The sequence below is a fragment of the Bufo gargarizans genome, chromosome 5, assembly GCF_014858855.1.
Source record: "Bufo gargarizans isolate SCDJY-AF-19 chromosome 5, ASM1485885v1, whole genome shotgun sequence".
NCBI classification, from domain to species: Eukaryota; Metazoa; Chordata; class Amphibia; order Anura; family Bufonidae; genus Bufo; species Bufo gargarizans.
The window spans coordinates 144,392,746-144,416,266 of record NC_058084.1 but is presented as its reverse complement, the minus strand read 5'-3'; the positions used below and the strand labels follow the sequence as shown (position 1 = coordinate 144,416,266).

Below are 23,521 nucleotides of genomic sequence, written 5' to 3'. Positions count from 1 at the left end.
CAGACAACAGGACTTCTGACAGAAAACAGGACTTCTGACTGACAACAGGACTTCTGACAGACAACAGGACTTCTGACAGAAAGCAGGACTTCTGACAGACAACAGGACTTCTGACAGACAACAGGACTTCTGACAGAAAAGAGGACTTCTGACAGACAACAGGACTTCTGACACAACAGGACTTCTGACAGAAAGCAGGACTTCTGACAGACAACAGGACTTCTGACAGACAACAGGACTTCTGACAGAAAACAGGACTTCTGACAGACAACAGGACTTCTGACACAACAGGACTTCTGACAGACAACAGGACTTCTGACAGACAACAGGACTTCTGACAGACAACAGGACTTCTGACAGACAGCAGGACTTCTGACAGAAAAAGATTTAACCTCTATGTCAGTAGTAATGGGCATAAGATGGGCATCCTACTGGGTTCCCTCTTCACATGGGACGTTGGGGACTTGTCGCAGATTCCTTAGTAACGCAGGCATTTTTCTTTTTTTTTTACCTTTTCATTTTTTACTCCTCATATAGTTGTTTTGCATGGAACAAGTTGCACTTTCTAATGGGACCATTTTCGATGGCATACGATGTAGTGGGAGGCTGATTTTTTTTTTTAAATAGGGTGGAATTGAAAAAAAATAATGCAATTCCGACACTATTTTATGGGTTTTATTCTTGTGGCTTTTCACATGCGATAAAAAGTGACACGTTAACTGCATTCTGCAGATCAGTACAGTGATAACACATTTTTTTGTAGTTTTTTCCGTTTTCCTTGTGTTTTAATACTTAAGAAAAAAAATATTGTAAGGCCTCCTGCACACGACCGTAAGTGTCCCGTTGCCATATTGCGGACCGCATTTGCTTATCTGCAATACACGGGCACCGTTCCGTGTGCATTCCACATCACGGATTCACTTCAATGGGTCCGCAAATCCGGAGATGCGGAATGGTGCGGAACAGAAGCACAGAACGGAACCCTACCGACCATACGGCACAGTCCTGATCCGCTTGGGTTGCAGCCAGCTGTGGTCAAGAATCGCACAACCAATTAGGCCGTAGCTTCCTGCTATTTAACTAATGAAGACCGCACTTTAATATGGCTATTATGAATTCTGACCACCTATACAATGCGGCCTTTATTAGTTAAAGGGGAATTCCAGTAAGTACAAGTTATCCCCCACCCACTGATCATGAAAATGAGGACCCCATACCTCCTGCAGGCTCCTTGCTGCTCCCCTAAAATTACTGGAATGGCAGGTCTCACATGTGCGCGGACGCTCCATTTATTTCTCTGGAAGTTCCGGAGATAGCCGTACTCATCCGCTATCTCGGGTTTGTGACATTTTAAAGTCCGTTTTTTGGCATAGTGAATTACCCATTTATCTTGTAGGGCTAGCTCAGCTCAATGTAATGCTATCCCAACAAAGAAGGAGAGGGAGGGGCTGGAGGGGGGAAGCAGGAGTAGAAAGGGTGCACAGAATGGTTTGGGCACTCCCTCTGTGCACATAATCGCTCATTCGCATACGCCTGAATGAGGCAACAGATTGCTAAGTGAATGGTATCATGACTTACTAGGATGGAAGATTAGTCCGACCACCTTTACCACCACCCCTTTCATTTTCCTGTTAATAAGCACACAGAGAGTATATTTTGGTGTAAATAGGCTGTAGCGACCAATTTATTAACATATTATCCATAATAAACATTTCTTTACGCAACTTGCATGAAACTGAATCATGCCAAAACATTCCACCTTCATAACCCCCTAATGATGAGGTATCCTGGAAGGCAACCCAACCATTTTAACCCTCTAGTTGTAATTTAACCTTACCCTTGGCCGCACTCACCGGCCCAAGGGCACCAAACATCAACATTATGCCCCTGCAGGCCTTCAAGCCCTAACAGGAGCCCCCAGCCTTCAACTCACCAAAACTCCTAAGATGCACGCCCCAAAGATTCATGCAACTATTCCAAATAGGTTTTTGCCTCCCAGGATCCCCTTTTTACCTGCCCCCGCTATGACAAATCCCCACATTAAACAGAACAATTAAGGGTGGATGGGAGGGAACTTGAAATCCTGCTGCCTGGCAAGTGACTAACCCCGCCCCTCACTTGTTTAAATACTGCCCACTAAACCTCTACTGTCCCACCCTCCCATTGACCAATCCCTATCCTGCATCCATTTAAAATACTTAAACCCCTTCCTAGCCTACCACTTCCCCCTAAGTCAAGCCGCATTCTGCTACGGCTGCACCCCGCTCCATCGCTCTTCTTACAATCAGAGCTAGGCTTACAAGGTATTGTGCTTGGTGAAAGACTCCCTTTAAGGCCCCCTGCACACGAACGTGTGCTTCCCGTTGCCGTATTGCGGACTGCATTTGCAATACACGGGTGCCGTTCCGTGGGCATTCCGCATCACGGATGCGGAGCCATTCACTTTAATGGGTCCACAAATCCGGAGATGTGGAATGGAGCGGAACGGAACCCTACGGAAGCACTACGGAGTGCTTCTGTGGGGTTTCGTCCCGTACTTCCGTTCCTCAAAAAGATAGAACATGTCCTATCTTTTTGTGGAAAGGCCGGGTCGCGGACCCATTAAAGTGAATGGGTCCATTATCCGCTGCGGCTGCCGCACAGGTGCACATGTGTGTTTGTGTGCAGGGGGCCTAAGGATGTAGTTTGTGTTTTATGGGTTTTCCAGGACTTTTCGATGACCTACCCTTAGAAGACAGACCCTTGTTCTGATATTGATTACCTAAAGATAGCTAATTAATAAGTATGTTTTAGAAAACCCCGTTAAATGGCTTGCACCATTAAGGCAACCCTTTTCCATGTTCCGTGCAGTAGAATGGTAGTATTGGACTAAAGAATACAGTAAACAGGACAATTTACAGACCAAAAGCTTATTCCATTGACAAATCACCTTACCAAAGCATTTTTCTTTTTTGCTGCAGAACTTTACACCAAAAACACCCACAAAAAAGCTGCTACAAATGTCAATTTTTACAAATACAACTCTGTGAAACCATCTGTAACCCCTTCTGTCCCAGCACCGTGCATGTACAGTGGAAGGAGCTGTTTTAAATATGGCACCCGTGCCATGTCGCAAGCGCAGGAGGTGCCATAGCCGCCGGGCCCTGGGCTGATGTCTATGACCGGCAGTAACACTGATCGCGGACATTGGACATTAAAACCTTTAGGCCTCTTTCACACAGGCGTCAGTATTTTTGCCCGGATAAGAGGCAGGTGCGTTGCGGGAAAATGCACGATTTTTCCGCGCGAGTGCAAAACATTGTCATGCGTTTTGCACTCGCGTGAGAAAAATCACGCATGTTTGGTACCCAAACCCGAACTTCTTCACAGAAGTTCGGGCTTGGGATTGATGTTCTGAAGATTGTATTATTTTCCCTTATAACATGGTTATAAGGGAAAATAATAGCATTCTGAATACAGAATGCATAGTATAATAGGGCTGGAGGGGTTAAAAAAAAAAAAAAAGTTAACTCACCTTCTCCTCTTGATCGCGTAGATCCCGGTCTCTTTACTTCTTGAATGAGCTGTGGGCTAAATGACCACAGCTACGCGATCAAGAGGAGAAGGTGAGTTAACTTTTTTTTTTTTTTTAACCCCTCCAGCCCTATTATACTATGCATTCTGTATTCAGAATGCTATTATTTTCCCTTATAACCATGTTATAAGGGAAAATAATACAATCTTCAGAACATCAATCCCAAGCACGAACTTCTGTGAAGAAGTTCGGGTTTGGGTACCAAACATGCGTGATTTTTCTCACGCGAGTGCAAAACGCATGACGATGTTTTGCACTCGCGCGGAAAAATCGCGCATTTTCCCGCAACACACCCGCCTCTTATCCGGGCAAAAAAACTGACGCCCGTGTGAAAGAGGCCTTAGTTTTTCATGGCCATTTTGCATCAGTGTGTGCATCCATTTTCTGGCCGTGTGTCAGTTTTTAATGTCTGTTTTGCATCCGTTTTGAATCAGTTTTTCATTTAACCGTGCCGTCTTTTAAAAACTGACATGAAAAATGGATGAATTTGATTGGCAGTTATTTCTAAACCCACCCTTCTTAGAACACCCACAGGATGGTAGGCCCCCAGCTAATATAATATCCCCCATAGTGTAGGATTTAGTTTTTTACTGCCCCCAGCTTTAATAATGCCCCCAATTTTGGCCCCAGCTAAAATAATGTCTTCCAAGGTATAAATCATTTTTTTTATAGTGCCCCCAGCTTTAATAATACCCCAAATGTAGTCCCCCATCTTAAATAATGTCCCCCATAGTGCAGGAATATTTTTTTTTATGTCCCCAGCTTTAATAATGCCCCCAATGTAGGGCCCCATCTTAAAGGGATTCTGTCACCAGTTTTAAACCCCTCCAGTTAAAAATATGGTTATGTTCAGGGAGCTTTACTGATTCCTAATGTGGTCTTATAAATGTAATCTGTAGGGTCATTTTGGCATTTTGCCTAAAAAACGCTATTACTTACCTGTCATTCATAAAAATAAGGTGCCCAAGGGGATGTAAATGGATCCAAGCTGCCGCCCGCACCCACCGCCGTTCGTGCCCAGCGCCGCCTTTCCTGACCTCAGCGCCGCCTCATAATCCTGTGTGACGCCTCCGGCTCTCCCTCCCTCCCCCCTCCTTCTGCTCTAACATCTCGCGCGTGCGCACAGGCCTCTGCCTGATGCGCCCGTACAGACTTCTCCGTTCGGCTTCATGGAGCAAAGTGCGCATGCGCCGGCACTTCGCTCAACCTCCGAACGGAGAAGTCCGCACGGGCGCATCAGGCAGAGGCCTGTGCGCACGCGCAAGATGTTAGAGCAGAAGGAGGGGGAGGGAGAGCCGGAGGCGTCCCACAGGATTATGAGGCGGCGCTGAGGTCAGGAAAGGCGGCGCTGGGCACGAACGGCGGCGGGTGCGGGCGGCAGCTTTGATCCATTTACATCCCCTTGGGCACCTTATTTTTATGAATGACAGGTTAGTAATAGCGTTTTTTAGGCAAAATGACCCTACAGATTACATTTATAAGACCACATTAGGAATCAGTGAAGCTCCCTGAACATAACCATATTTTTATCTGGAGGGGGTTAAAACTGGTGACAGAATCCCTTTAAATAATTTACCCATGGTTTAAATAATGCCCCCATCATGGCCCACCACAGTTTTTTTTTTTGTTGATTATACAAAAGAAAAATAAAAATAAACTCACCTCGCGCTGCAGCAGTCTCTTCTTTCTTCAATGAACAGGACCTGCCGAAGGTACACGATGACGTCACTGGGCACTCCCATGTGGTTACGTCACCATGCATAATGCAGGTCCTGCTCAATGAAGAGAGAAGAGACTGCCGCACCGCGAGCAAGTGGATGAGGTGAGTTTATTTTTTTTTAACCCCTGCTGGCTAAAGTGTACCCGTTTTTAACGGCCGTTAGACGGGTGCACTCCTGTCAATCGGCCGTTAAAAACGGTCCCATTGATTTCAATGGGTCCGTCTGACCGTGAAAACAGCCAAAAATAGGACATGTCCTATTTTTGGATGGACGCTATCCACTGGCCGTTAAAAGAATGGCCATGTGAATAGCCCCATAGACTTTCATTGGTGCTAAAATGGCCATGTGACGGCCGTTACTTAGACCATTATTCGTGTGCATGAGGCTTTAGATGCGATGGTCAATTGTGATGTTTATTCCACAGAAAAATTTGCCACAATATCCTTATGTCTTACATGTAGAGACTTGCTGTGGATTTCACATTGTGCAGCGCAAAGGGTGGAATCCGCAACAATTCTGCATCGAAATGCATGTAAGGGCTTGTTCACATGACTGCGTGAAGCCCGTGCCCATGCAGTGGACCGCAAATTGCGATCCGCAATGCACGGGCACCGTCCATGGGGCAGCTGCATGGGGATCGCAGACCCAGTCACTTGAGTGGGTCAGTGATCCGTCTGTTCCACAAAACATAGAGCAAGTTCTACCTTTTTGCGGTGCGGAGGCACGGAACGGAACCCCAGAAAGCACTCCGTAGTGCTTCCGTAGTGTTCCGTTCTGCACCGTTCCGCATCTCCGGATTTGCGGACCCCTTGAACTTAATGGGTCCGCATCCGTGATGCAGAATGCACACGGAACAGTGCCCGTGTATTGTGGATTCGCAAATGCGGTCCGCAATACGGCAACAGGCAGCACACGTTCATGTGAATGAGCCCTAAGGGTGGGTTCACACTAGCGTTAGAGATTCCGTTATGGCTTTCCGTTATAACATGGTTATAACGGAAAATAACAGAATCCATAAGACGGAAGGATGGATCCGTTCTTCTGTCCATAGACTTGTATTATGACTGAATGCAAAACGGAAGCCTTTAAAAGGCATTCCGTCCTAATAGAAGTTTATGGGAATCAAAACGTATCCGTCTGGGTCCCATTATGCAAGACGGACTTTGACAGGACTTTGTTTTCCGTCTTGCATAACGGGACCCAGACAGATACGTTATGCTTTCCCATAGACTTCTATTAGGACGGAAAGCAAACGGAATGCCTTTTAAAGGCTTCCATTTTGCATTCTGTCTGGGCATTCCGTTATAACAGAAAGCCATAACGGAATCCCTAACGCTAGAGTGAACCCACCCTAAGGGTCCATTCACACATCCGCAATTCTGTTCCGCATTTTGCGGAACGGAATTGTGGACCCATTCATTTCTATGGGGCCGCATGATGTGCTGCTCGGATCCGGAATTGCGGATCCACACTTCCCGGTCCGCATTTCCGCTCCCGAAAAAAATAGAACATGTCCTATTCGGCATATTCTATTATAGTGCCGGCAATGTTGTGGTCAGAAAAATACAGAACGCACATTGCCGGTGTCCGTGTTTTGCGGATCCACGGATCCGCAAAACACACACGGATGGACCCTAAGACGTTTAAATTTTGTGGCAGATTTGTCTTTGGCCTAAAATTCAGGTCTGTGTAAATCCAGATAACAGAAATAACACCTAGATAGCAGTAGTAGTATTGTGGCTGTAAAATAATACCACTATCACTGAAAAAGCGCAATTAAAACATAACTTTTAATCAACTAATTAATTAAAAATACAATCTCTAAATTACTGATAGGGTCCTACCCGCAAGTAAGTGAAAAATATAATATACTTGTGTCCGGGTAGGTAACCTAAAATTATTATGGGCAGGGGAGGCTATCCCTAAATGCCCTGATACTCCCTACACGGATACAGTAGAAAAATGTCTGAATCCAGCGCAACAAGGAGGACAGTATGGCTTTAGGGATAAAGTACAAATCTTACAGAGTTTAGATGTGACGTGGGCAAAAACCTGTACTACTTTCTCTTTTGTTTCAATCTCTGCTGGTAAAGAATTTTCCACCCTGCTTGTTAGCTCAGTGATTATTCTTTTTTGATTGCTTTCACAGTTGTTAATGCAATGAAAAGCCCAATAAAGTTGAATATTCATTTGTTTAGCCTGAGGGCACAGTCATCTGACTGGAGAAAAATAAAATATCAGGGGATATGGCGCCCTTGTAATTTCTCCCGTACACTGTGAATAAAAAAATATTTTGTGCATTTTATTCCCCTCACTCATTTATCTGTGAATCTCAGGCAACTGAATAGGGACCCAGCTGGAAAATAATTTTTACAATTTTTTCTATCTTTTTTTCAGCACTGCTGCCATGCATGATCTCATACGTAATGTAAATTCCCTGTTCGTCTGTCATATCTAAAACTATGGTAAAGATTCAGATCCATTATGATTATATAATTTCCTAACATGCATCAACAGATACATATTTCTTACTTCTAGATCGATAGATTAAATACTAATTGATCCATGAAGATCTAAAGTATTTTTTTTTGTCGCATCCATATTTTATAAAGTACAGTGTATTATACCATTTTTAGGGATACATCTAAGGATCAGTGGAAAAAAAAGATCCAATAGGCACAAATATCATATTTAGTGTTGAGCGAATCAAAGTTCATGAAGTGGACTTCAATCCGAATTTCAGGGAAAATTCGATTCGCCGTAAAGCCGAATTTCCTCATGCATTAACAGTGATAACAAATCGATTTTCCCTGAAATGGGGCAAAAAGATAAACAAAACATCATGCCTAACTCATTTGAGCGCGAAGCGCCAGATCCGCCATCTTGATTGAAGATCCCACCAAAATCCCATCTGCGGAGACCCTGTCATTGCACCAACTATTTACAAAGAAATGCGCTTCATAATGAAGTAATTCAGCAAGAAACAATTTTTTTATTTTTTATTGGAGCGATGCAGACAAATCGAATTTTCCATAACTTCACTCAACACTAATCATATTATATTTTGAACGTGCAGACTACAGGAGCAAGTGACAATGATCACAAAGTTCTGCTGAAAATCGGGGCCATCCAAGCTGAGACTTGTTTAGTGCCAGAATCTTCTGATATGATATTTTCAATTTATGAAAAAAACTGAGAGCTATGTTATATAAGGAAGCCTGGGGACATCAGCATGTAAAGAAATCAAAATGACCTTATCCACTACTCTAGGCCCCTTTCACACGAGCGAGTTTTCCGCGCGGGTGCAATGCGTGACGTGAACACATAGCACCCGCACTGAATCCTGACCCATTCATTTCAATGGGTCTGTGTACATGAGCGTTGTTTTTCACACATCAGTTCTGCGTTGCGTGAAAATCGCAGCATGTTTTTCACGCAGCCCTGGCCCCATAGAAGTGAATGGGGCTGCGTGAAAAATGCATTGCATCCGCAAGCAAGTGCGGGTGCAATGCGTTTTTCACTGATGGTTGCTGAGAGATGTTGTTTGTAAACCTTCAGTTTTTTATCACGCGTGTGAAAAAAGGCATCAAAACGCATTGCACCCGCGCGGAAAAAACTGAACGCAATCGCAGACAAAACTGCCTGAACTTGCTTGCAAAATAGTGCGAGTTTCACTGAACGCACCTTAAACGCATCCGGACCTAATCCGTCGCACCCATGTGAACTCAGCCTTAGGCCTATTGCACATGACCGTTTTTTTCCCCGTTTACTGGCCGTTTTTTTTGCGTTCCGTATACAGTCCGTATACGGAACCATTCATTTCAATGGTTCCGCAAAAAAAACTGAATGTACTCCGTATGCATTCCGTTTCCGTATTTCCGTTTTTCCGTTCCGTTTAGGCTGAATGCACACGGCCGTTGTTCACGGCTGTGAGCGGTCCGTGGAACCGCGGCCTGGATTCCTGCTGAGAGCAGGAGCGCACGGCGTCATTGGTTGCTATGACGCCGTGCGCTCCCTGCTGCCGCCACAGTACAGTAATACACTGTGGATTAGGCGACGGATTAGGTCCGGATGCGTTCAGGGTGCGTTCAGTGAAACTCGCACTATTTTGCAAGCAAGTTCAGGCAGTTTTGTCTGCGATTGCGTTTATTTTTTTCCGGGTGGGTGCAATGCGTTTTGATGCGTTTTTCACGCGCATGATAAAAAACTGAAGATTTACAAACAACATCTCTCAGCAACCGTCAGTGAAAAACGCATGCCATGTTTGCTGCCACCTGCTGGTGGACCAGGCATATTATATGTGAACAATTACAAAATAAGAAATATGAATACACATTTTGCAGGACCTGGAAATTAATACATAGGAGATAGTGGCAAGGTGCAAAAGTGGTAGCACCTCTGGGGCGTTACACTAACTATAACAGTAAACTTAACCTATATGAGAATAGACCGCTCACACCCAATTGACACTATTTGGGTTGAAGTTTTTAACATAGCAAGACTGAAAAAAGACACTAGTCCATAAGGATGAAGTTATTATGCTACAGCGTTGATCCAGAAGTAGGCAAAAACACTATGGATTAGTTGAAAATTACTTCATATCAGACTTCTTGCACACGACTGTAGTTTGGTTCCGCATCCGAGCAGCATTTTTTGCGGCTCGGGTGTGGACCCATTCACTGTAATGGGGCCGAAAAAGATGCAGACAGCACTTCGTGTGCTGTCCTCATCCGTTGCTCTATTCCGTGGCCCCGCAAAAATGATAGATCATGTCCTATTCTTGTCCGTTTTGCGGACAAAAAAAAAAATTGCATCTCTATAATGGGCCGTCTGATCCATTCTGCAAATTGCAGAAGGCACACGGGAGGCATCCGTGTTTTGCAGATCCGCAATTTGCGGACCGCAAAACACGGCACGGTCGTGTGCAAGAGGCCTTAGGGAGGGTGTCCAAGGAATTCCTCCTGTCCTCATATTATTTGAGTTCAATGGGGGAGAGGTATGAGTTTCCCCAAAGACCTCTAAGGCCCTGTTTACATTACATATTCCTTGATGTATAATTTCAACGGAAGGCTCTGCGATATGACACAGCATAGCTAATGCAGTGGTCCATAGATCCCAATTGAAAAACAAAACATATACCACACGGTATAATTTTTTGGGTGGCCTGCTGTATAGGAAAGTTTAGCAGGTTTTCAAGGCATATCTGCCTGACAGAGGCCAAAAGGACACTGAAGCTGTTCAATACAACATTTTTGCAAAATAACTGGGTCAATTAAAGAAAATTACCCAATATTTTGTTAAAGGGTTTGTTCAATTTTTTTATTTTTTATTCTTTCTATGTTTCTAACTAGGCAAATGTAACAGCTTTCCAATTAACTCACTTTATCTCCAGTGGCTGGTTTCTCAGATTTCACTGAGGGTCACATGACCTGTGATGTCAGCTTCTCTCCCTGCTCTAATAATGTTCCTGCAGAAGCCTGAGAGATCTGTACACAAGACATCACTGTACTGGCCACGCCCCCCCTGCACTGCCAGCTGCTGCTTATTGCTCTCTCACAGGATTCTTAATGCTTGGTTCACACCCAGGGCTCCCATCAGAAATTTTGGGGCCCCTTACACAGCTCAAGGCCTGGGCCCCCCCTCCTACTCCGCCGATTTAGAATCCGTCCTGACTCCACCTCCCCTCCACCCCCAAGGACCTACCCCCAATTTCATAATTTTTTTACAACTACAAAGACAGTAAAAAGTGATAATCAGTGATTTCAGTAAGGAATTAATTTTTGACCAAATAATATGAAGCCTGCTACCACGACAAGGTAGACTCTTTTAAGCAGGACCCTACACTAACACTAACTACACTACCTGTTCTAATCTGCCCTAGCAATCTTCCTCTGGCACATTTAAGAAAAAAACACCTTAAAACCACAAGGTTTACTGTTACAGTGTTATGGGGGAATCTGTGGATGACTTACTGTTATGGGGGGAATCTGTGGATGACTTACTGTTATAGGGGGAATCTGTGGAGGACTTACTGTTATGGGGGGAATCTGTGGATGACACACTGTTATGGGGGGAATCAGTGAATGACACACTGTTATGGGGGGAATCTGTAGGATGACACTGTTATGGGTGGAATCTGTGGATGACACTGTTATGGGGGGAATCTGTGGATGATACACTGTTATGGGGGGAATCTGTGGATGACACACTGTTATGAGGAATCTGTGGATGACGAACACTGTTATGGGGATCTCTGGATGACACTGGTATGGGGGGATCTGTGGATGACACACTGTTATGGGGGATCTGTGGATGACACACTGTTATGGGGTACTGTGGATGACACACTGTTATGGGGGATCTGTGGATGACACACTGTTATGGGGATCTGTGGATAACACACTTTTATGAGGAATCTGTGGATGACGAACACTGTTATGGGGATCTGTGGATGACACTGTTATGGGGGATCTGTGGAGGACACACTGTTATGGGGGATCTGTGGATGACACACTGTTATGGGGTACTGTGGATGACACACTGTTATAGGGGATCTGTGGATGACACACTGTTATGGGGATCTGTGGATGACACACTGTTATGGGGATCTGTGGATGACACACTGTTATGGGGGATCTGTGGATGACGAACACTGTTATGGGGGATCTGTGGATGACACACTGTTATGGGGGATCTGTGGATGACACACTGTTATGGAGGATCTGTGGATGACACTTTTATGGGGGATCTGTGGATGACACTTTTATGGGGGATCTGTGGATGACACTCAACCACTCTCAAACCCAACTGGTCAAACTTGTTAAATGGATCCCAAACACAATATGCACAATAACACCCCCCACCCCCTCCAACACTTAATAAACCCCTTCATGGCCTAAACATTTTTTTTCAAAGCTGAACACACAGCTAAATAGGGCTGGGTGGGCTGGCAAGGGAGGGGTTAATAACAATAAGTGATGGAGGATCCTGGCCCTGTGGGATAATCCAGAAAACAGCTTTGCATTTTACCCCCGAGCAAAGACCACACAACATAGAGCTGCCGAGCCAAGTAGACAACATAAGGATCAATATGAAAATAAATAATTTGGAGCCTTTGAAATAGCTCAGCTCAGTATGCGGCATAGGCCACTTTCACACTGGTTTCTGTTTCAGGGATCTCACAAGCGGCCCCAAACGGATCGGTTTTGCCCCAATGCATTCAGAATGGATAAGGATCCGTTCAGAATGCATCCGTTTGGCTCCGTTCCGCCTCCATTCCGCTCTGGAGGCGGACACCAAAATGCTGCTTGCAGTCGGATCTTTAGATTCTTTTCACCTGTGACTCATTCGATTCTTTAGACTCCCTGTACAGTGTGACTCAGACTCAGAGCTGCTAGTGCTTGCCTTGCCTCAGCTCTGATTGGTTGGTGGGCGGGGAGGGGAGGGGCTGGCAGAAGCAGCTTCCACTCTAGGATCAGATTACACTCCTCCCGAGCCCCTCCCCTCCCTGCTGCCGGCGTCTCTGCTATTGTGTGCTGGGACTCACTGAGCTGTTTCACTCGGATCAGCTCAGTCAGGTGAATCGACTCCTCCGGTTCAGTGAACTGAATCGATTCAAATGAACGATTCGTTCATGAACCGGACATCACTAACAAGGAATAATCAATTGCCCCCCTCTAGCGATGCAATAAAGTTCAACTCAAGTCACTGACAAATGGGAGGGGGGGAAATTTTTTTTTTTTTATTGGAACTGGCAGGGCCCCTTACTGGGGTATTGGCTGTACCCCCCTGATGGCGGCCCTGTTCACACCTGAGCGTATTCGGTATGCGCATTTTCCAGGCGTTTTTATCAGGCGTTTTTGAGACATATTTTTGGGCGTTTTTGTATTTAGGAAACGCTCGTAATACGCGCGTTTGTGTGATTGACAACAGAGGCATGATGATGCTTTTATGGGGATCTGTGGATGACACTGTTATGGGGGATCTGTGGAGGGCAGTGTTATGGGGGATCTGTGGAGGACAGTGTTATGGGGATCTGTGGAGGACAGTGTTATGGGGGATCTGTGGAGGACAGTGTTATGGGGGATCTGTGGAGGACAGTGTTATGGGGGATCTGTGGAGGACAGTGTTATGGGGGATCTGTGGAGGACACTATTATGGGGGATCTGTGGATGACACTGTTATGGGGATCTGTGGAGGACACTATTATGGGGATCTGTGGAGGACAGTGTTATGGGGGATCTGTGGAGGACACTTATGGGGGACCTGTGGATGACGTTGTAATGGGGTGGATCTGTGGATGGCACTGTTATAGGGGATGTGTGCTATGACACTTAGGGCCATTAGGGGGACCAGCATAAGACACACATATAGCATCTTATGCTGGTCCCCCTCATGGCCCTATGTGTCCCCTCATGTGTCCTAAACTGCGCACATAACTGGCTTTGTGTGTAAAGTATTTTACTACTGTCTGAAACAAGCTCTCTGCTATTGATAAAATGGCCAGCCTCTGTACTCACTTTCACTATGAATGCACTGCAGCGAGCGTCAGTGAGCTGGCCGGCCGGCACGTGACTGACGTCACTTAGTAACGCTCCTCCCACTTAATTCAGGAAGCAGGAGCCTTACTAAGTGACGTCAGTCACGCGCCGGCCGGCCAGCTCGCTTCCGCTCGCTGCAGTGCATTCATAAAAGTGCGTACAGAGGCTGGCCATTTTATCAATAGGAGAGAGCTTGTTTCAGACAGTAGTAAAATACTTTCCACATAAAGCCAGTTATGTGCAAACAAGAAACGCCCATTTTCGCGCATTCCCGCTGAAGTCTATGGGCGGGAACGCGCGACAATACGCCCCAAAGAAGCTCCTGCACTTCTTGGGGCGTAGAGCGTTTTACAGCGCATTCTTACGCGCTGTAAAACGCTCAGGTGAGAACCATGCCCATAGGGAATCATTGGTTCTTGCCTGTTGAGCGTTTTACAGCGTGTAGGAATGCGCTGTAAAACGCTCAGGTGTGAACCCAGCCTAACCCCTTCACATGCACAGACTCAGAGATGAAGTGTTTACTGTGCAGCTGCAGGCAGTGAGGAGACAAATGTTGGGCACAGGAGCTGAAAAATAAGTTCTGCAGAGCATTGCAGGTAGGGGGCAGATCCTGTGTGTATTAGCAGTGTCATTTTACAGCAAGGACTTGTAATTCTACACATACAACATGCTGCTGAGTCTTCCAGAAGGCAGACATGATACTCAGGGCAGCACTTGTATTCTCTCCTTTACTAGTGTCATTATACAGCTGGGACTTGTAGTTCTACACATACAACATGCTGCTGAGTCTCCCAGCAGGCAGACATGTCACTCAGGGCAGCACTTGTATTCACTCCCTTAGCGGTGTCATTATACAGCTGGGACTTGTAGTTCTCCGCATACAACATGCTGCTGAGTCTCCTAGCAGGTAGGCATGTCACTCAGGGCAGCACTTGTATTCCCTCCCTTAGCAGTGCAGGGGGAGGGGCAGAGATTGTTTTTATTGCAAGTAAACAAAAGGCCAGAAAAGAGCAAAGGAAATGAGGAAATAGATTTTTTTTGCCTAAAACTTGCTTAGCTTAGTTATAAATTGCTGACCATCAGATTTACAGTGCTACATCTTTTATTTTTCCATAACTCGGACAACCCCTTTAAGGGGATCTGTGATCATTTTATAGTGCCCTAAATCAAGACAGCAAAAAAAAAAAATGACAGATCGTCTAAGAAAATGGCAATAAACTCAATAAGCTTTTGCCCTAAAAGCCCTAGCATGAGCTCAAATTCAGATTTATATCCATGGATAAAGCCTCTGTAGGGATTCTACAGCACTCTGCCTGCTTACTAAACTGTATCACATCACGTAGATCAAATGTGACAGAAACTGTAATATATGGACTTCATACATAGAATCTAATAACATACCGACCAAAGCCAAGCAAAATATTTAATTCATGCCAAATATAAACGTAATCTATCTGGATTATAATCAACATGAAACTGTATAAATTAAATTATTCAGATAATATGAAATCTGATATAGTGTCTGTTTCTTCTTATGAGTTGCTTTATTGTTGATGACCTATTGGAATTAAAGTTACTCTGTCACCAATATTTTGCCTATATAACTAATACTAAGGTGCACCCAAACATCGTTATTTGCAAATGAGGCACAAAGTGCCCAGCAAAGTATTCCAAACTTCTAAAGAGCCCAAGCCCCCCTCTTTAAAGTGCCCAAACCTGCCTTGTCAGAGAGCCTAGTACTTCCCCTGTGTGATCCTAGTACTTCCCCTGTGTGTCACTGATGCCCTCCCTCTCGGCCTGTGATGTCACCTCTCCTCTGTGCCCACATCCTGTGCAGACGCAGACTGGTAGTCTGCCTGGGTCTGCGCACCACAAGACATACAGCGAGCATCAGCCCTACTATATGAACTGCGCCTGTGCAGTTCCACTGGCTTTGCAGGACTGCCAAAAGTGCAATGATGGCCATCTCAGTGGTCTTGCAGTGATGAAGCCAGCAAAATAGCAAGACTGAAAAAAGACACTAGTCCATAAGGATGAAGTTATTATGCTACAGCGTTGATCCAGAAGTAGGCAAAAACACTATGAAGTAGTTGAAAAATGACTTCGTATTAGGGAGGGTGTTGAAGGAATTCCTCCTGACCTCGTATTATTTCAGTTGAATGGGGGAGAGGTGTGAGTTTCCCCAATGACCTCTAAGGCTCTGATGTATAATTTGAAAGGAAGGCTCTGAGATATGACACAGCATAGCTCATACAGTGGTCCATTAATTCCAATTGAAAAACAAAACATATACCACACGGTATATATTTTGTCCTGTCGCCCGCTGTATTGGAAAAGTGAATTCAACTGTATCTCCATCCTCAGGCAGGTGATACAGTTGAATACTGTGGCAGGGGCTGCAGTAGTTTGTGCTGCCCCGTGGTATTTGGTTCTGTCTGAGTGGTATTTTGTGCTGCGCTAAGGTATGCTGGCTCCACCTGTTGGCCCTGCCTTCTGTTAGTTTGGATTTGCCTACAACAAGGGGACACTTTTAGTTTTTTTTCCAGGGCCACTTTAAGTTCCCAATCTGCCCCTGCTTGTGAGGCCAAATGAAGTTTAAAAAATAAAAAACATACTCACATCACGATCCCCTGCTGTTGTTCTGGTGGTATCTCTACTTCTTGGCCCAGGCTCAACACAGATGAAGCAGCAGGAGATGCCTAGTTAGCCCATCAGTGGCCACGTTAGTGAACCTCCTCAGCCAGTGACTGGCTAACCAGTAATCTCCTGCCATTTCCTGAGTGTCGAGTCAGGACCAGAAAGCAAAGCCCAGTAGGTGTTGGAATGAGTAATGCTTATTTTATTTATTTGATACCATTCTATGCCTTATCTAAAAATATTTATCCTGCACCCCCTTTAATAAAAATGGTCAGTGATTGGAATCCCCATTATAAGCCAGAGCAGGAAATCACTGTTAAGACCAGCTCTCCCTGTAGACAAATGTATTGTATGAACATGCTTTGATTTAAATGGATTCTGTGTTCACGTGGCAGATTTGTGCCCTTATGTTGCAGGAAAATGGTTGCATGCCACATGGTTCCCTTGGTGATAATTAGTGTTGAGCGAAGTGAAGCAGAGTTTAGTCCAAAGTTTAGGAAAGCATCGATTTGCAATGAATCCGAATTTCCTCACGCTTCATGGTAATGAACCAGTTTTTCCTAAAATGGCGGCTGCATGTGTTAGAAAACAAAACTAAGTGTAGAGGAGACAAGCCAGGGAACACAAGATCACCACCCATAATGCTGTGCAGCCAGCCAATCCGCAGGTAGTCATTCCCTGTGATGTCACAGCCCTATTAAACCCTCATCCCGCGCGGTCACCGCCATTGTCCTGTGAGCTTAGCATAGCGAGAGAAATGGCAAGTACTTATGTGCTAGGGACAGTGTTTCTGAAAACGAATTAATACCAATAAGATGGAAGCCTTTATTATTCTAGTGTCCAGCGTGCCAACCAATACCATCCAGTCTACACCCCTTAGGAGGTCCAGGTCTTATGATGACTGTGACGAAACCAACCTCGCCACGGTGTTTTGGAAGGGGCTGTTTGCCAGCCTCCTGCCCCAGGATTACGGCCCTTTGAGATACTTTTGCTGACTTTTAAACCCCTGAACCTATTCAAGTGAATTTTAGATAGCTTAGTCTCTAAGTTTTACTGGTTAAATTGATGTAAGTTATATGTATGTACAATGTAAACTCACAAAGTTGTAACAATTTATAAAAAGTATAACTTGTCAGCTTTGGAGATAGTTGAGTGGATAGACAGAGGGGAGGAATATGCTGGGTGTGTTTATATTGTCCCATTGTGCCATTGTCCCATTGTGTGTTTAAATGGTGATGTCTGTCCTGTTGTCTCCACATGTGTATTGGCGATTTCCCTTTGTCCTGAGAGATAATTGGATTGCTCCTCGGTTGTCTCCAGGGCAGAGAGGAGGAAACCATGATGCATTGTGGGGATGTGTTGTATCTGTCCTGTGTCGCATTCTCCCTTCTGGTCCCCTAGGGGCGTGAATGATTGGTTGCTGTACTTACATTGTATGTGTTGTAATATATTGATTGGTTGTATTTCAAAACCCTGTGGGCAGTACTATGTTGGTGGTTTGTGAATAAAAGAGGCTGTACGTGAAGTACAGTCAGTTCCTGTTTTAACCCTCAAAGTGAAGTGTCGTCTCATTCTTGGGGGGAGGATTTATGGTATGCTGTTCCAGTTTGACTGCTAGGAGCGTAAACCTATTCGTATGGTTTCCTATTCCACTGCCTACAGCATTCATCTGCTTCTTCGGTTCGGTGATGGTGGTGTCTGCCAGAGTGCTTGGAGACCTCAGGAAACACATCCAGCAACGGAGGTACTCAGTCGGGTTGCCAGGTGTTCCGTTACAATGACCATCCTCATCTTTTGCTGGCTTTACTTCCTGGAAAAGTCTGCAAGATGCAGAGAGAGGAGGAGCTGGATGTTCCTGATGACCTATTCTGATCGATATTAGATGATGTGGAAAAGCAGATGGCAGAAGAAGGGCTCCCACCTGTAGGGCAGGAGAGCACTGGGGTTGGAGAAGTGGATATGCCAGCATATTGTGCCTCCACCTAACCAGCCAATCCCCATACCAGCAACATCCCCTGTTTAAAGGCGCATTAAAGGTATTTTGTGGCCATTAACAGTGTGGTCTTCATTGTTAAAGGAAAGGCCGTGCAGTTCATCACCTGAGCACGGCCACTCCGTGTGGCTGTACCCTAAGGCAGAGTGGCCTGAGTATACCTGATTTATAGCGATTTGTGACAAATTAATTTGTAATGAATCAAATTTCTTGGGAAACTTCGGCGAAGCTGCCAAATTGAATTTTTCAAAACTTTGCTCATCTCTACTGATAATAACTGAATATGGGGGTTCCCAACACTGGGTCCTTGCAATCAGCTAGTCATGTGATATTTGGATTTTATGGAATATATAAAGTAAACTTATTGATATGCCTTCACTTTATGATTGGTGTGTGTGTGTTTTTGGGGGATCTCTTGCACCTCCACCAATCCTGAGAATGAAGGCGACACACCATTAGTATAGTGCTGTGTATAATTTTTTCCTGCACATCTGGGTAGCTGAGGAACACCGATCAGGGGAGAAACAGCTATTAGGCACAGCACCCAAAAATTTGACAAATTATAAAGCGATCACATTTCCTATCCATACACCTTCACTTCATGACATAGGAAAATCCCTTTAAAGGGGTTGTCAACCGCCTTCCTTCTGGACAGACCTGTGAAGGGAAGCATACTTGCCTTCCTCCCAACGCTGGCTCCCGGCTACTTCCCTCTTTGGCCTCCACTGCTCTGCTCACGTCCCTGGATTTAAACTTGCAGTTTGGCAATGCTGCAGCCAATAACTGCCCTTTGCAGGTCTTCCCACAGAAAATTCTGAGCTAGATATACTCCCTTCATCATTCAATGTCATAACAAAACATTATAACTGCAACAGCACTCGGCAAACCAAATAAAGTACAAAAAAAGTATTCTGATGCTAATGCTATTTGAAATTCTTGGCAAATACATTTTGTACAAAATTATTTGGGCCCGTCTGCCGCACGTCAAGGCGATCTCTGTAAGACAGGAAACTAACACTAAATTCTACCCGTTATGTGCCATGACGGCTATCATAAAATTCAGGGAGTGCAGGTTCGGCATGCATGCTGGGCCCTTTCTGATTTTTATCATTTTTGGTGCCAAAATAGCCTTCTTTGAATACTTTTTTGTACTTTATTTGGTTTGCAGAGTGCTGTTGCATTGTATTTTTTTTCTTTGTGTTTGTAGCCATGGCAGTGTGCACCTGTGCATTGGGATGTGCTGACTGACCCCCTTTTTTCTTTGCAGTTTGAACCGGAGGTGTGGCTGATTCTATTCAGTCGTGCACTCCTGACCACCCTGTCTGCCCCATAGGCTAATTTAAATTAGTGTAAGCATTGCATTCATTAAAAGCCATTTGGCACCAGAAGAGGTATAGAGCGGGCTCAGCATGCATGTTGGTTCCTGCATTCCCTGAATTCAATGAAGGCTATTTTGGCAACAAAAATGATAAAAATCAGAGTGGGCACCCATGCTGGGTGAGAGAAATATCTTGGCATAAGACAACTTTTCCAATTTTTTTATACAAAGTTGGCATTCGACCAAGATATTTATCTCACCCAGCATGGGTATATGTAAAATGACACCCCAAAACACATTGCCCAACTTCTCCTGAGTACGGCGATACCAGATGTGTGACACTTTTCTGCAGCCTAGGTGGGCAAAGGGGCACACATTCCAAAGAGCACCTTTCGGATTTCACCGGTCAGTTTTTACAGATTTTGATTTCAAACTACTTTGCACACATTAGGACCCCTAAATTGCCAGGGCAGGCAAGTTAGTGGAATATAAGACTCTGTTAGAAAAAAAATAAAAAAATACAATCATAATTTTCCGCTAACTTGTGACAAAAAAAAAAATTCTAGGAACTCGCCATGCCCCTCACGGAATACCTTGGGGTGTCTTCTTTCCAAAATGGGGTCACTTGTGGGGTAGTTATACTGCCCTGGCATTCTAGGGGCCCTAATGTGTGCAAAGTAGTTTGAAATCAAAATGTGTAATAAATGACCTGTGAAATCCTAAAGGTGCTCTTTGGAATGTGGGCCCCTTTGCCCACCTAGGCGGCAAAAAAGTGTCACACATCTGGTATCGCCGTACTCAGGAGAAGTTGGGGAATGTATTTTGGGGTGTCATTTTACATATACCCATGCTGGGTAAGAGAAATATCTTGGCAAAAGACAACTTTTCCAATTGGCAAGTTGGCATTTGATCAAGATATTTATCTCACCCAGCATGGGTATATGTAAAATGACACCCCAAAACACATTGTCCAACTTCTCCTGAGTACGGCGATACCAGATGTGTGACACTTTTCTGCAGCCTAGGTGGGCAAAGCGGCCCAAATTCCTTTTAGGAGGGCATTTTTAGACATTTGGATCCCAGACTTCTTCTCACGCTTTCGGGCCCCTAAAATGCCAGGGCAGTATAAATACCCCACATGTGACCCCATTTTGGAAAGAAGACACCCCAAGGTATTCCGTGAGGGGCATGGCGAGTTCCTAGAATTTTTATTTTTTTGGGCACAAGTTAGCGGAAATTGATTTTTTTTTGTATTTTCTCACAAAGTCTCCCTTTCCGCTAACTTGGGACAAAAATTTCAATCTTTCATGGACTCAATATGCCCCTCACGGAATACCTTGGGGTGTCTTCTTTCCGAAATGGGGTCAGATGTGGGGTATTTATACTGCCCTGGCATTTTAGGGGCCCTAAAGCGTGAGAAGAAGTCTGGAATATAAATGTCTAAAAAAATTTACGCATTTGGATTCCGTGAGGGGTATGGTGAGTTCATGTGAGATTTTATTTTTTGACACAAGTTAGTGGAATATGAGACTTAGTAAGAAAAAAAACAAAAAAAAAACAAACAATTTCCGCTAACTTGGGCCAAAAAAAATGTCTGAATGGAGCCTTACAGGGGGTGATCAATGACAGGGGGGTGATCAGGGAGTCTATATGGGGTGATCACCCCCCTGTCAAGCGGGAAGGATCCCAGCACCGCCCCGCGTCCTCCGAATCTCCTCCTTGCTGGCTGACGTCACAGAGCTGGAGCGCCGAAATCTCACGATGCGCGAGCTAGCGCATGCGCAGTGTCGGCATCATGTTCATTTCCTGTACTAGCATCAGCACAGGGAACGAACTACGCATGCGCTAGCTCGCACATTGCGAGATTTCGGCGCTCCAGCTCTATGAGGTCAGCCAGCAAGGAGGAGAATCGGAGGACGCGGGGCAATGCTGGGCTCCTTTCCGCTTGACTCATCTCCGGATACAGGACTCATATCAGGTAATTTGCATATCAATCAAAACAGTTTTTTAACACAATAAAAGCGCAGAGAGCAAAATCCTGGTGACAGGTTTCCTTTAATAAGAATAGCATTAGCATCAGAATACTTTTTTGTACTTTATTTGGTTTGCATTGTATTTTTCTTTTTTTTTGTGTTTCTAGCTATGGCAATGCGCACCTGCTCATTGGGTTGTGCTGACTGACCCCTTTTTTCTTTGTGTTTCTAGCGATGGCAATGTGCACCTGCTCATTGGGTTGTGCTGACTGACCCCTTTTTTCTTTGTGTTTCAAGCCATGGCAATGCGCACCTGCTCATTGGGTTGTGCTGACTGACCCCTTTTTTCTTTGTGTTTCTAGCGATGGCAATGTGCACCTGCTCATTGGGTTGTGCTGACTGACCCCTTTTTTCTTTGTGTTTCAAGCCATGGCAATGCGCACCTGCTCATTGGGTTGTGCTGACTGACCCCTTTTTTCTTTGTGTTTCTAGCGATGGCAATGTGCACCTGCTCATTGGGTTGTGCTGACTGACCCCTTTTTAATTTGCAGTTAAAACATTATAACTGGTACATTAATAATACTTAGTAAATTGATCAGTTACAAACTTGAAGACTAGTTAAACATATGGATGGTTGAAAGGGCATTCTGCAATGCATTCAATGGCCATGAAATGCCACAATTTTAAACATTTAAACAATATAAGCACATAAGGGTAAGTTCACGTGCATCAGATTTGTTGCAGAAATTTCGGCAGGTGTCTCATTCATCTGAATGGAGCTTGCAGAAATCCATGCATATGCTGAATAAACACTTCCAATTATACATATGGAAATTTCCATAGTGTGCGCACACAGTCCAGACACAATCTATAAGTCTACACTGGCCCTAACTTAATATATAATATTGAGTTGTATCCATTCTCACACAAGAAAGTAAATGTACACTTACCAATGAAGAAAATATCTGGAGGAAGATGTCATAACCGCAATTCCAGAATCCATGCTGACATCAACTCTTTCTATGATTCTATTAAACTGTACTTGGACTGCCAAAAAGGGCTTTATCCAGATTTAAGGCAAAGCAAGCAGTTCTATAACGATGGACGGTAATGCCTGGAAACTATTTTCCTGACCGTTGTAATCCTTGTGGATATCGTTATTTCAGCTATTAGATTTATGGCATGTTTCCAGCAATGTGATAATTTTCCTTGGTACATTAGTTCATTATGTTTCCTTCACTTCTGCTACATAATCTTAACACATGTCCTGACATCTCTTCCTTTTCTTGGCTCGGCCACCGCCGATGTCTGTGGATGTCTGGCTGACGACTCAGCTGCCTAGATATAATCAACATTTCTACACCATGGGTTATTCATTATCAAAAAATCTAGCTCTGGTTAATATGTGCTTACTTTAACAGCTACAAAAACACACAGATGAGAATGATAGGAAGGATTCAGTGTGCATGTGAATTGCAATGGACATGATGTAATGCAGGAAAGAAATCTGCTCAGCACAGAATTTAATAGGGAAATCTGGTTTAACAAAATACAGTATCTTTATATGAAACCTCCCATGTAACGCAAATGGAATCAATATCTTGTCTAAATCCTCACCCCACGGTGCCCTGTCCATTATACTAGCTTTCTTACACTTTGAATGCAGTGATCCTTATTCGGGTTACTCTTAAAGGGGTTTTGCAAGAATAGAGGGGGGTGGACCTGTCATGACGTAAGGGCAGTTGGCCACCGCTGCGGCCAATTT

General features: G+C 44.6%; 1 protein-coding gene across 1 annotated transcript in view; it reads right to left on the bottom strand.

Moving 5' to 3' along the window:
* Window positions 1–23,066, bottom strand: part of ARHGAP28 (Rho GTPase activating protein 28) — a 215,134-nt gene extending 192,068 nt beyond the window's left edge. The window contains exon 1 of the mRNA XM_044293644.1: window positions 22,707–23,066. The gene's annotated coding sequence lies outside the window, so the exon portion shown is untranslated. The remainder of the gene's footprint in view (window positions 1–22,706) is intronic.
* Between the last annotated feature and the right edge of the window lie 455 nt (window positions 23,067–23,521).